General features: G+C 37.0%; 1 long non-coding RNA gene across 1 annotated transcript; it reads right to left on the reverse strand.

Moving 5' to 3' along the window:
- Positions 1 to 8982: 8982 nt before the first annotated feature.
- LOC134804666 (uncharacterized) lies at positions 8983 to 12502 on the reverse strand. The gene is made up of 3 exons (XR_010146174.1): positions 12337 to 12502; positions 10255 to 11927; positions 8983 to 9867 (listed from the first exon to the last, which is right to left on the reverse strand). It is a non-coding gene; the product is annotated as an uncharacterized LOC134804666 (long non-coding RNA).
- Between the last annotated feature and the right edge of the window lie 1441 nt (positions 12503 to 13943).

Below are 13943 nucleotides of genomic sequence, written 5' to 3' on the forward strand. Positions count from 1 at the left end.
ATCAATTACATTCCTTTGCTTTCATAAGTAATAGTAGTACGTAAAATGGGGTGAGTAGGGTCAAAACTGAAATTCAAACCTCGATAACATTTTATTTTTACATATGAAAACTGAATGGTGTATTATAATACATAAGTGATCCGGACGTTTATATTTTAGTTTTTATTTTATTTTGGGTAGTTCCATTTCATAACTTTGACGATAAAGAGGAAAACCCACCTCACCCCGTAGTGCCTCGTATTTGGGGTGAGAGGGGTTTTCATACAAAGGTGATTTTGGAAGATTGTTGGATCGATTTTTTTTATTATGCGTATTACTATAGCTCCATTTTAAATTGAAATACATTATTTTTGTAGCAGTAGCCTTAAAATCCCTTCTCACCCCCCTCTCAAACCTTCTCTCCCCATTCATAACCCACCTCTCCCCGCGAAACCTACTCACCCCGTTTTACGGTAAGTGATGACTCACATGTAATGCAACCACGCACGGGCGACAGATTCTGACATCAAATTATTCTTACCTCTTCGAGACCATATTGTCAAAAGCGGCACCACATTAGTGTGATTCCTCCCTGGGATTCTTAAGTTAGGGGACGTCCATTCATTTGGTGAGGTGTTTGAGGATGTTTTGACCCCCTCCCTTCCCCCTAAATTTCACGTGAGATCCTTCCAACCTTGTATTTTGAGTACAAATGCGTAGAATGTGTTTTAGACACAATTTGCATTTTGCACGCATTTTGTTTTAAGACCATAATTAACAATTTGGTTTTTTTTTTTCAGAACAAGATTACCTGATGTTTTGCCGAGACCCCCCGGGCAGAGTCCCCCACGTGACATTCGGCTTGACCCGCTCTACCCCTGAACAGCTACGAAATTAATGGAGGCTCCCTTAATTGGGAAACAACAAAACTGCCTCCTGTAAAGAAAAACTTTCAATTTACACTTACAGGAGATGAGAATCTTCCACAAGCAATAACAGAATTGAAGACGCTGGCAGACTTTTACTTAATTCTGTTCTTATAATTTAATAAAATTTATCGTGAAATTCGTGGAGCAGTCATATTTGATATCTAAGTCAATAATAAAAGGTTATTAATGTATTTACTTATGTATTGTGAAACTACCTTCTCCAAGGCGGTATTGCTCTAAGATAGAAGGCCAACGATGTTTTTTTTGGGTTCCGTACCCAAAGGGTAAAAACGGGACCCTATTACTAAGACTCCGCTGTCCGTCCGTCCGTCCGTCTGTCACCAGGCTGTATCTCGTGAACCGTGATAAATAGCTAGGCAGTTGAAATTTTCACAGATGATGTATTTCTGTTGCCGCTATAACAACAAATACTAAAAAGTACGGAACCCTCGGTGGGCGAGTCCGACTCGCACTTGTCCGGTTTTTTCTTGGGTGTAAGCTGTCATCGTCACATGCAAAACGACGTACAGTGTGTGAGATCTTAGAAGATCCTTCGTAATTTAGAAAAAGACTTCGGTTATCGGCGGTAATGTACGAAGGTGATATGTACTGCTGTTCTGCTTTCTTAATAGCTGATAAAACTTTTTGAAGTTATCGTAAAAAGTTAAGTGGACAATTAGCATCAACATAAAATAAACCCTAATCTAAAGGCACTTAAATTAAATTTCGCTAGATAACTATATTGCGATTAGACTTATTGTCATAATTTAAATAAAATGGAATCAGAATTTGAATTTCGACCGGAGGTAAATTTGAAAACAGAATGTCATCTCACCATGTATCGCTTCTGGAAGAAATTATATAGAGCTGAGAATACCTATCGCATATTGGATTTTCTTCGATCATACAATCAGACGTGGCACGCACACGCATTAAAAGACGTATTATTACTGGGAGTGTCGATGGACGACTGAGTAGAGGGCGTGCACCCAGAAGATGGACAGATGTGGTCCAAGACGTTACCATGACTTCACTCCAGGCAACTATACAAATGGCTGAAGATCGAACGGCCTGGAGAGCAGTGACAGAAGAATAGCCCAATAAAGTCACGTTCCTCAGTCATGAGGTCACGACCAAGAAGAAGGAGAAGTAGATTTGAATTTATAATATAAAAGTAAAACTTCAAGATTAGAAAATTGCGTTAATATTACCATTTTTAATGCTATGGTGTGAGCCTATCATCATCACTATCGGAGTCATGTGTATCAATTATAAATTGGTCACTGTAGTTATCAATTCTATTTTCGTATTTACGGAAATTTTCTTCACATTTAACTGCGTGCTGACAAACTTTTCGCCAGTCTTCCGGACCGATCATATTAACATTTTCTTGGAGAAGATTCCTGATGCTTGTCATGTTCATACCAACATTACGCTGGGCTACATATTGTTTTATTTGAGCCCATATATTTTCGATAGGGTTAAAATCTGGGTGATACGGAGGTAACCGCAGAACATAATGACCATGTTCAGCCATTATTTTATCTATTGAATATTGAATATGTTCTGGTTTGTGTTTTGAGATAATTTCGTAAATATCGGGTTTGTTTAGTCGGGTGTTTACTGGAATGTTGCGAGTTTTTAACCAATCTATCATATCTTGTTTCCGGGTATTAGAATTTGGCATCTTTTCGGTATGTTTGTTGTGATATGGGGCATTATCAACTACTAGCACGGAGTTTTGCGGCAAATTTGGAATGAGCTGATTTTTAAGCCATTTCTCATAGTTTTCGCTGTTCATCTCCTTATGATAATCTCCCGTTGTGTCCGTAGATTAAAACCATTTTCACTGGCAGCATGAGCTATAATAAGACGTTGCCCTTTGGAAATTGGTTTTTTAATCCCTGCGTTGCTAGAGTCTGACCAGCCTTTGCCATTAACGTGCGAGGTGTGTATGTACGATTCATCCATATACACTATTTCTTTTCCTTCTTCTCTACATTTTTTTTTATTTTAGATAAAAATTGTGTCCTTTTAAGTCGCACATCATGTTTTTCCATTAAAGTTTTTCGGTTATCTTTGGTTTTGCAATACCGAAATCCCAATTTTCGTAAAATTTTTCGTAGCGTGAACGTAGAACCCTTGAAATTTATCGCTTCTATTAATTTCAACCGCAAATTTTTCAAATTAGGGAGTTCTTTGAATCTATAATGAAAGTCATATACCATTCTCCTGATTACGTCGTAATCAAAACTATCTAAATTTAATAAATAATCTTTTTTCGGTCTCTTTCTCTGTGGCGTTTCAAAAGGCATAGATGGAGATTTTTGGTTGGCTTCGTTTAAAATTCTTTTTAAAGTACTTTTTGAAATGCCTGTTGCTACTATCACCCGGTCTTGAAGTTTATTAAAATATTTACAATTGTCGCTCTTCTTAAAAGTTGCCGCTTCCTTCGCAAAATATTTATATACAATTTCCCGCGAGTGACTATTTACAGATATACCCTTTTTGAAACGTGTCTCCATTAAAATCAATTTTTTTAAATATCTAATGAAATAATTACGAATATATTATGGTGGTATTAATTGCTCTATATAGTTCAAGACGAGAAAAACGACTGCACTCTTTGGGTGTTGGACTGCCACTAATTCGTCAACCAAAGTAATTGAAACTGTCATTTTCTATTACACGATTACGTCCGATTATAGCCGAGACCCGAAGGTTCTTCTAAGATCTCACGGACTGTAATCGCATAACACGGTCCGTTGTCCGGTGAAAACAACACGCCGTATACAAGCGGCCTATGATGGAAGTAAGCTGCTTTGCATGGTGATATAGACACCAAAGTAAATGTTTTTTTAAGCACCCCAAAATGTACCCCTTAGGAACCGAGGAGAACTGAGGTATATTAAAAAATAATTGGCCAAGCACGAGTCAAGACTACACACGGTGTCGACAGCTCCGCACCACGCATCCCTAGGCGGTCTTAACTTTGAATACCTACTATTTAATACTACTTTACCCCATACATTTCATTTACGAGAAAATTAAGCAGCTTTTAAGTAAGACTGTTTTCATATTTATTGTATTTTTATCAGACTTTTAGGTATTTGTGGTGAAGTACAACAGTATTGAGGCCCTATTATACAATGACCCTTATTAATTACAGCCTTTGAAGTCGCAAGATAAACATTTAAGGCAGTTTACGACATCCTAATAAAGACGTTACTAGATTTTGCGTGGCGGTAAATAGTCATTAGATAGAGAACGACCTTAACTATTGCATTGACTTGATAAGAAAGATAAATATAACTGAAGGAAGTGTTTTATGTATGTACCTACCTACGTAGCTAATCCAAGTAAAGGATGACTCACGCTAGACGGGGCCGGGACCGGGCCGGAGCTTCCGGCGCTTCGTTTTCTATGGAAAGCACCACGTGATCACCGATCAGTCGTCATACAAAATGACATGTCCGAAGACGGCCCGGGCCCGACCCGGACTAGCGTGAGTCATCCTTAATGGGCTGCCCATATAACTCGTTGATGAATTGGTGTTCGTGATATCTCTTCTTCTTCCTCGCGTTATCTCGGGCTCATTGTGAGAATCTCAAATGTATTATTTTTATAATTATAAGACTAAGTTTTTGAAATATATGTAGGTAAAAATTACTCTAAAATCATGAAAATTATAAACATAGTAAATAATAATTATATTTTTACGTAAGTAGGTATAGATGACAGAAAAAAAATCTACTTTTAATGAAATTACATACTTATGTGGACACCTATTACATAAGTTAAGTCATACTTATAAGGTAAATTTATTTATTTATACAAGATAAATCCCACCATCTTCCAGGGAATCAATGACATCCCGTCAAGGCGCTTACCGTCGTTCCGCACTATTTGGGGCTCCAGGGCGGCGGGAACGCCGACACTGACGAGCGCTCTTCTCAGGATGTCATTAAGGGCGAAAGACGAGATAGGCGGCCGGCACCCGAAGAGCAGGCGAGTCCGTGGTGACCGAGGCTATTTATATGGGATCCACAAGAAGCGCAATTGTGGTCGGCACCGAGAGCAACTCCGAGCCGGAGACCGGCGGCTATGCGAAGCTCTGGGTTGATAAACGCTTGCAGCCAGTGACCTGACTGGCCTAGTATAAGTATAAGTATTTATAGGTATTTAATCAAAACGAATTTACGAACCTAAATATGTATTCTAATATTTTTATAAACAAATACTGTTCATAAGTTGTAGTACTTTATGGAGTCTCAAGAACTGATCACCAGTCAGCGATGACAGGTCTGTGGATCACCATGAGACCATGACTGTTCTTTAGGCTGCGACATATCGAAGTATAAAATTAACAATATTAAGCGATTCCTAAATTATTTTACACTGCCTCAATAAGTACTTACTGAAAGATCCCTTACAATGCTATAAATAATATTTAAATCGCATTCGTAGAGCCGTAGCTAACAACTTCTACGTCTACACCAACCTTCTTTTAAGGTACCAAGCCGGCTTCCCCGACTTTTTCTGACGTTATTTGTTCTGTCTTAAGGTGACAGTCCATTTCCAACCGCAGCTGCACTATTGATTCATGTCATTTTTTTTATTATCTAAATATTTAACATTTTCAACACCCTTTCAAATTATCTCCAAGCAAGCTATTGCAATGCAAGAAGTTATGTTGCCTGTAAAACATTAAAGGCGTTCAAGAAGAGTTTGTACTCGTATATTATTAACGCCTATCAAACCTATTTCGTATGTATAATTAAACGTTCAATTAACAGAAAATTTTTAAATGCTTAATTGGTCTACTAATTTAACAACAGATTGGTTAAATTAATATGCTCATTTTTTTCTGAATAGCCTATTAAATTTACTATCCTCAACTTACTACGTAAATAAAGCGAATGCCATTAATATAATAAAGCATAAAGCTAACCCTCATACTTTTTTATTGTTAAAAATTAATACTTTGTAACTTAAGTAAATACGACTATCTTCACTGGAGAGCAATTCATATCACCACAGCTGCTATTTATGCGATTCGGCTTGATGTACCTACTTACGCAAAGTCTCCCATTCCTCTACTAGTTAATGCATTTTTCAGCTCAGGACTCAGGAAGCGTACCTAATTGAAGAAGGATATCGTTCCCTTTCACGTCGTCCAAGCTCGTCACAGGCACACTCGCTTGGGTCAATGTCGGGGTGCGTGTTGGCCATTCCATACTACGAGAACCAACACAACATTCAGTATAAACTGTCTGCGACATTTTTAGCGACAAGTTTCAAACATTTTTACGCCACTTGCACCATCCCAACTAACCCGGGGTTAACCGGTTAGTTTCCAACTGGTAACCATGGACACCTCAGGTTTAACCGGTTAACTTCGGGTTAGTGAATGGTGCAAGTTAGCCTTATCATTTGCATATAACCGTTAAGATAGAGAGTCAAGTGCAGCGATAGAAGCTTGTACCAAAAATAAAATTATTGCAAGAAAAACTTGTTTCAGTGGCCAATGTCCGCCCTAAATAAAAAAAAAATCTTCCATATCGCTAACGACTTCCATTATTTATTTTGTATCGAAGAAAATAAATGGCATACTGTAATTGCAGGTTCTAAATAGCACGACGGATACATTCGGGTTTTCTATTTAATCTTAAAAATACGAAGTAGTTTGGTTAGTGTAGATATCCACCGAAAATAACGCAGGTCCCGCGTACGAACTTGCTGCGAAGAACATACAAATCGCTAACACATAGCAAGAGAGAGCTAGCTCACCGACAGATCGCCAAAACCTCAAAAAATACGTTTTCATCTCTCCTGTTCGGAAAGTTCACCTTTCATAGGCTGATAACCGGGTGGAAAATTGAATTTCCCACCCTAGGGTGGAAAGTATTTTTTTTTTTTTTTTTTTAATTTTTACTTCGAGCAACGGCTAATATATGCCATATTATTCAGTTAAAAGCTCTCATATTAGCTTCCGCGTGACTGAAATTGGCGCCGTTTATATTTTCATCGGAAAAAAATCTAAAACTATAGACAATCCGATCTTAAATTGGGACGTGTCTGAAAAGGGCTTAATGTATACGCGCTTTAAAAATAAGTGAAACTGAATGAATGAATGTAGGTAATGTAATGATAATACATATTTTAATAAACATTCATTGTCATTTATATTAATTTATTAACAAATACTTATGTTTATTTTATGCATTTAAATATTAAATACAATTAGTATAATTTTTATACACAATAATAAATATTTTGCCAGTAGCCACATTTTTATTTTCATAAAATAGAAAAAAAAAACTAGGAAAAGGCGGGAATAGGTATTTAATTGGTACTAAATAAACTGTTGAGAGAAAAAGCGCGGGAAACGTGAAACGTGGCGGTTGTGTTTTGGTTTCTCGTACATTTAATTTAATTTAATATAAGATTAAGATCAAGGAATTGGTAATTTGTATATATTTTAGATAGTATTACATGTAAATATTTTTGTTTTCTGTATATATTGTGACATTCACTCATATTAGGTAAGTGTTTTGTAATTCATTACAATGGGGGAGGATGATCCTCCCGACCCTGGAGGAGAAAACCTCCAGGTTGGTGTAAATATTGAAATCGAATCTAGCATGGATACAGATACATCTGTAAATAATAAAAATGATTTGAAAAGAAAAGTATATAAAAATAAGAGGTGTAAAGATTGTAACAAAAAGAGAAAGCGAAATGCTGGTGGGGAATATGTTTGCGAGTGTGAAATTGTACAGAAGACCCAAACTCATTCTATTACAAATACGGACACAAATAAAGTAGTTTCTGATACTCAAACAACCAAAGTTGGCAGAAATTTATTTTCAACATCTGATGTTGCACCGTTTACGGTACATGTTCAATTGAAACAAACGGATCCTAACTCATCCCTGCACCCGGTGTCTTTTGGTAGGTTCTTGGTAAAAAACGGCTTCAAAAATATTATAAATGGCAGTGTGAAACGTATTGGTAGGACAAGAATTTCTATGGCTTTTGCAAATCACATAGATGCTAATTTATTTGTGACCAATCCTCAACTTGACAAGGAAAATTTAACAGCATACATACCAACATTTACAGTAACGCGCATGGGCCTAGTCCGTGGTATTCCATCACAGTGGTCTGAGGAGGAAATAATGTCCAACATTTCTGTGCCCACTGGGTGTGGAAAAGTACTTAAAGTTCGGCGTTTGAACCATAGAGTTACACTTAATGGTACCGTTTCGTGGCAACCCTCTGAAACAGTTGTCCTAACTTTTGATGGTCAAGTTTTACCAAAACGGGTATTCTCATGCTACAACTCACTGCCTGTCGAACTGTATATCTTTCCCACAATCCAGTGCTTCAACTGTACTAAATTTGGTCATACGAAAACTAATTGTAGATCTAGACCCAAGTGCTTTAAGTGTGGTCAGTTGCATTCCGGTCATACCTGTTCAGTGGAGGAGGACGATGCCGTTTGCTGCCTTTGCAATGGTTTCCATTTCGCCACGAACAGGGCTTGCCCGGAGCACAAGAGACAGAAGGATATTAAAGTAACTATGGCTAACAATTGTATTTCGTATGGTGAGGCTGTTAAATTACATCCAGCTGTTTCAAAATCATTTGCCGATGTCCTTCTGACACAATCACCGCAACAGCCACAGTCTCAGCCAAATTTACATCGCATTGTCAATAATCCAGCTCCGGGTACAACCATGCAGTCACACAGTTATAAAAAGACAACTTTTTTGAAACCGCGTACAGTTAAAAAACTTATAACAACAGGGTATGATGCAGCAGCCCACAATGCTTTAGTTAAAGAATATATCATTCCATCTCCTCAAAATGGCTGTGCACTACAGCAAGAGTCTCCTAAAGATAATGTTTCAGTAGCTGAGGAAATACGAGCATTAATTAATCATTTATCTCAGCCTAATGTAAGAATACCGTCCCACGTTGCCCCCATGCTTGAAGAACTTGTTTCAACTATTAAAAATAATGGCCAAAATTATACAGTGGAACTGCAGAAGTGTAATTAATAAAAAACAAGATTTAATTCATTTATTAAACAAATTTCAATCATTTGTTTTTGCCCTCTCTGAGACATGGCTCAAGCCTGGAGCTCTTCTTAGAGTTACGGGATATTCATGTCTCAGAGAGGACCGTCCTGCGCGTCCTGGCACTCCTGGCGGATGGGGCGGAGTAGCTCTACTCGTCAGGAATACCATATCATTTTCACCTTTTCATCTTCCATCCCATAGCGATGATTTTTCAATTGTTGCTGCCATTGTAAATAACATCTGTATCATTTCTGTATATATTCCTCATCCATCATCATCCATTTTTGTTGAGCTTGAACAAATAATTTCTTCTCTTCCTAGGCCCGTTTTAATTTTAGGAGATTTTAACTCACACCACCAGGTTTGGGGTAGTTCGTCGTCTAATTATAATGGAGATCGCCTCATTCATATCTTAGACCAACACAATCTTTGTGTTTTAAACAACGGCTCTCCAACCCGCCGAACAGCTCCAACAGAGTCAATTAGCGCTATTGATTTATCAATTTGTTCAGTCGATCTTGCGTCTTCTCTCACTTGGCATACTCTGGAATCAACATATGGGAGTGATCACTACCCTATCATTATTACATTTCCATCTTCTATTCCGCCATCTCCAAAACCTAGCCCTAGGCTTAAGTATAATTTAAGTAATGTTGATTGGAAACTTTTCAAAACCCGTGTAGAGGAGAAATTGTTGTGTTTACCGTCCATAGATGATAGTAATGTAGTTAGTTGCTCAGTTGCATTAGCTCAGACAATGATCGAAGCAGCTGATGAAATTTTCCCGGTTAAAAACAGTGCATCGGGTAAAATACCTTCTCCGCCTTGGTGGGATGATGATTGCACACAAGCAATCAGAAACCGCAAGGAGGCTGAAAGAAAATATTGTAATTTTATGTCAAATGAAAATTTTGAGACATACATGCAAGTTGCTCGTGAGACTAAAAAAATGTTGAGAAAGAAAAAGTTCGAAGGCTGGAAGCGATTTTGTTTGTCTCTTAGTCCTAGTGTAAAACCATCCATAGTATGGAATAATATTAAAAGATTTAGACATGCTTTCAATGAGTCCTCTAGACAGATCCTTCCTCCTAACCTTGCTACAGAGTTTATGGACAGATTAGCACCTGCCTCCGTCCCCGAAGAATATGTATTTCACCCTGCTGCCTTTTCATTTGACTCATGCTGTTATAATTCTTTAAATGGGCCTTTTAAAATGGAGGAGTTAAAAGCTGTATTAAGTGGTTTAAAAGATACTTCACCTGGGGAAGATGGAGTTCCTTATTCATTTTTAGCAAATGCCAGTGATGGTATTCTTTCTTATTATCTAAATATAATAAATTCTGTTATACAGTCTGGTAAAATTCCTGATTCTTGGAGATCTCAAATAGTTATTCCTATTTTAAAGCCATCCAAACCAGTGTCAGATGTTTCTTCTTATCGTCCAATTGCCCTTTCCTCTGTATTTGTTAAAGTAGCAGAACATTTAGTTAAAAACAGATTAGAATATTTTGTAGAAAAAAATCAATTACTTTCTCATAGTCAATTTGGCTTCCGAAAAGGTAGGTCTACTTATGATAGCTTGGGTATTTTAGTTTCAGATATTAGATTGGCATTTTCTAGGAATGAGTCTGTAGTAGCTGCTTTTCTTGACATAAGCGCCGCTTATGATAATGTCTTAGTCTCAGTGTTACAAGCAAAACTTCACAAATTAGCTATACCAATAATGTTAACCAATTTCATAATAAACCTTTTATCAGAAAGGTTCATTAACCTTCTCATAGATGACAACAATAGGATTTCCCGTTTAGTGTGGAGAGGGCTTCCACAAGGATCCGTATTAAGTCCTTTGCTATATAATATCTACACGTTTGATTTAGAGTCAGCCTTAAATGACACTGTTAGAATCTTGCAATATGCTGATGATTTATTATTATATTCGCCAAACCTTTCTATTGAACAGGCCAGTAGATCCGTCACTTGTTCTTTGGGCTTATTGAAGTTATGGTTAGATTCAAATGGTCTGGAACTCTCAGTGTCAAAAAGTGTTGTAGTTTTGTTTACTAGAAAAATGTTTCCTCCTCCGATCAATGTGCAATTTAATAACTGCTCCATTTCCATTAAAGATAAAACCAAATTCCAAGGTGTTATCTTAGATAATAAATTAACAGGTCTTCCACATTGTGATTACATAGTTGCTAAATGTGAAAAAAATATTAATATCCTCAGGTGCGTCTCAGGAGTTTGGTGGGGTTCGCATCCTTTTTGCATGAAACTCATGTATAATGCCTTGATAAGAAGTATTTTAGATTATGGGACATTTTTGTTAGAGCCAGGATATGTAGCTGGTTTCCAAAAACTAGATCGTATTCAATCCAAAGCACTCAGATTGATTTGTGGAGCCATGAAATCAAGCCCTATCAATGCTATGCAAGTTGAGTGTGCTGAGCCTCCACTTCATTTACGACGCCAATATCTTTGTGATAGATTTATTTTCCGTTGTTCCCAATTCTCTAATCACCAACTCTGGATTATCCTGTCTAATCTTCTGGTTCAAATAACTACTTCCAACTATTGGAAACACAAGAGTCCCCCTTTTTTAATTAAAAGCTTTCAAAAACTTAAGTCTATATCAGCTCCCACTGTTAGCTCTTCAACGCTTCCCATTTTCCAATATGAATATGATTCTCTAACACTTGTTCCTCCGGTTCTCCTTGATATTGGTGTCTCCAAGAATGATGTTGAACAAAATCAACAATTCCTGGGATTCGTTGGAACGAATGGCCTGGGTGCTCAACATATGTACACAGATGCTTCTAAGACATCAGAGAATGGTTGTGTTGGCATTGGTGTTCTCCACACCCAATCTAATATTTACCAAAAAATAAAATTGCCACCTGAATCCTCTGTGTACAGTGGTGAGTGCTTTGGAATCCTGAAAGCATTAGAGTTCATCATTATAATGCATCTCAAAAAAACAATTATTTTCTCAGATTCCCTAAGTTCACTTCAGGCAATATGCAAATTTCCTTTCAAATCTAAATCTAATAACCCAATTATTTATCAAATCCGTAGCCTACTGTTAAAATGTCACCTTAAAGAGTATTCGGTTTCAATTGCCTGGATCCCTGGACACAGAGGGATTAAAGGTAATGAAAGGGTGGATGAGTTAGCTCGAGATGCCATTAGTTGTGGGGACATGTTTCCGTTTAAGAATGTTGCTGAAGACCTGTTGGCACTGCCTAAATTATACCTACGAAAGGAATGGAGGAATTTATGGGCATCTGGTGCAGGTGCTGCTGCGTTACATTATCGGAGCATTCAAAAATCAATTCCTGCCAAACCTTGGTTTGCTAAAATCTCTCTGCCAAAACCTGCAACTAGTATGTTAATTCGAATGAGATTGGGTCACGTATGTACACCGGAACATCTCAAACTACTAAATCGCGTGGCCAGTTCTGCATGCACTTGTGGAGCTGATCCAGCTGATCTTAATCATATATTCTTTGCATGTAACCTTTATGATCGTTCTATATTATTAAGACAGCTGTCAGATTTGAAAGTTCCGTTTCCCACATCTATTACAACACTCCTGTATATTAATGATTCTTCTCCATATATATTTAAATCATTGTATTCATTTATTTCACGTCATAATATTAAACTTTAACTGCCTATATAATAATTTACCCTTTCCTGATCCTTTTCCAAAATTCCGTCTTATCCGTTTTAATGTAATCCTTTAATTCCGTTACCCTGCTTTACTCGTCTGGCTGAATGCGCCAGGAGCGCGATGCCATAAAAAAAAAAAAAGAAAAAAAAACTGTTGAGACATTACTTGCTCTGGTTTAAAATGAATTTTTCAAGTGATTCGAGTGACTTAAACATATAATTAACTCCTGAATCTGTTAAAGAAGAAGCAAAAATAGTGGTTGATAATCTTTTACCTGCATCTTCAAAACAAAGATACCTAATAGCTAGTTTGTTAGTGCACGACACCTTGCACTTTGTGACTATGCGCTGAAACTTGGCACAGTTGATTCTTGGCTGGTCATGAGCAGATACAGACCATAGTCGAATAGACCAGCGGTGGAACAAAAATGGGTTTTGATAACATTAAAGTTTTTTCTTTTTTGATATGTTATTGCATGCATGTTAAATAACATTTATGTAAAATATTAGAAAATTATAGGTGGAGCGTTCGGCCATATTTAAATATTTCAATTTTGCTAAATAACTATGTAAATATAAAATTAAAGTTACAAAAAACTGTAACATGTTCAATAACACTTTAATTTATTCACAATATTCGGTTTTTAGAAATCTGGAACAGCTGCTTTCTGGTGAACGTAAAAACACGAATTACTTTGTCAATAAAGAATTAAAGTAGCTGATATTGTAAAATTACGATATTATCTATCAACTTAGTATACTTGTAAAAAATTAGAAATGTAGACAATGTGCTTGTCTAGATATTGATTTCTGGTTAAGCAGTATAGCCAATATTGAATTAAAGTTTGTAGAGTTAATATTACACGGTCATAATAAAGATCTTAGTTCCCACACAAAATATTAGAAATATAAAATCACGGCGACACTAAATACTGATACGTAAGTATGCATTCCGCGCTTATATTGAGTTACATTTCAAACGCGCGGTGTTTTCGCGCGCCGCGCTGTGCGCCGTGGCAGGGCAGGAGGCAGCGATCGACGGTGGCGGGCTAGCGATTAGCGCGGTGCCCGTAAAAAATACGCAAAACGTTTATAAAATTATTATCAATGGTAAATAGTTATATTGTTAATAGTAGGTACACTAATGGAAACTTACCTACACTTATTTATTTCTATATGTACTAGGGATTGCCCGCGGTTTGGTTTACGTAGAATTCGTTATCGTGTTAAGTATAGAAATAATAGATACATTTGAAAATTATTTTAGGTGCATTGTCAT

The sequence above is a fragment of the Cydia splendana genome, chromosome Z, assembly GCF_910591565.1.
Source record: "Cydia splendana chromosome Z, ilCydSple1.2, whole genome shotgun sequence".
NCBI lineage: Eukaryota > Metazoa > Arthropoda > Insecta > Lepidoptera > Tortricidae > Cydia > Cydia splendana.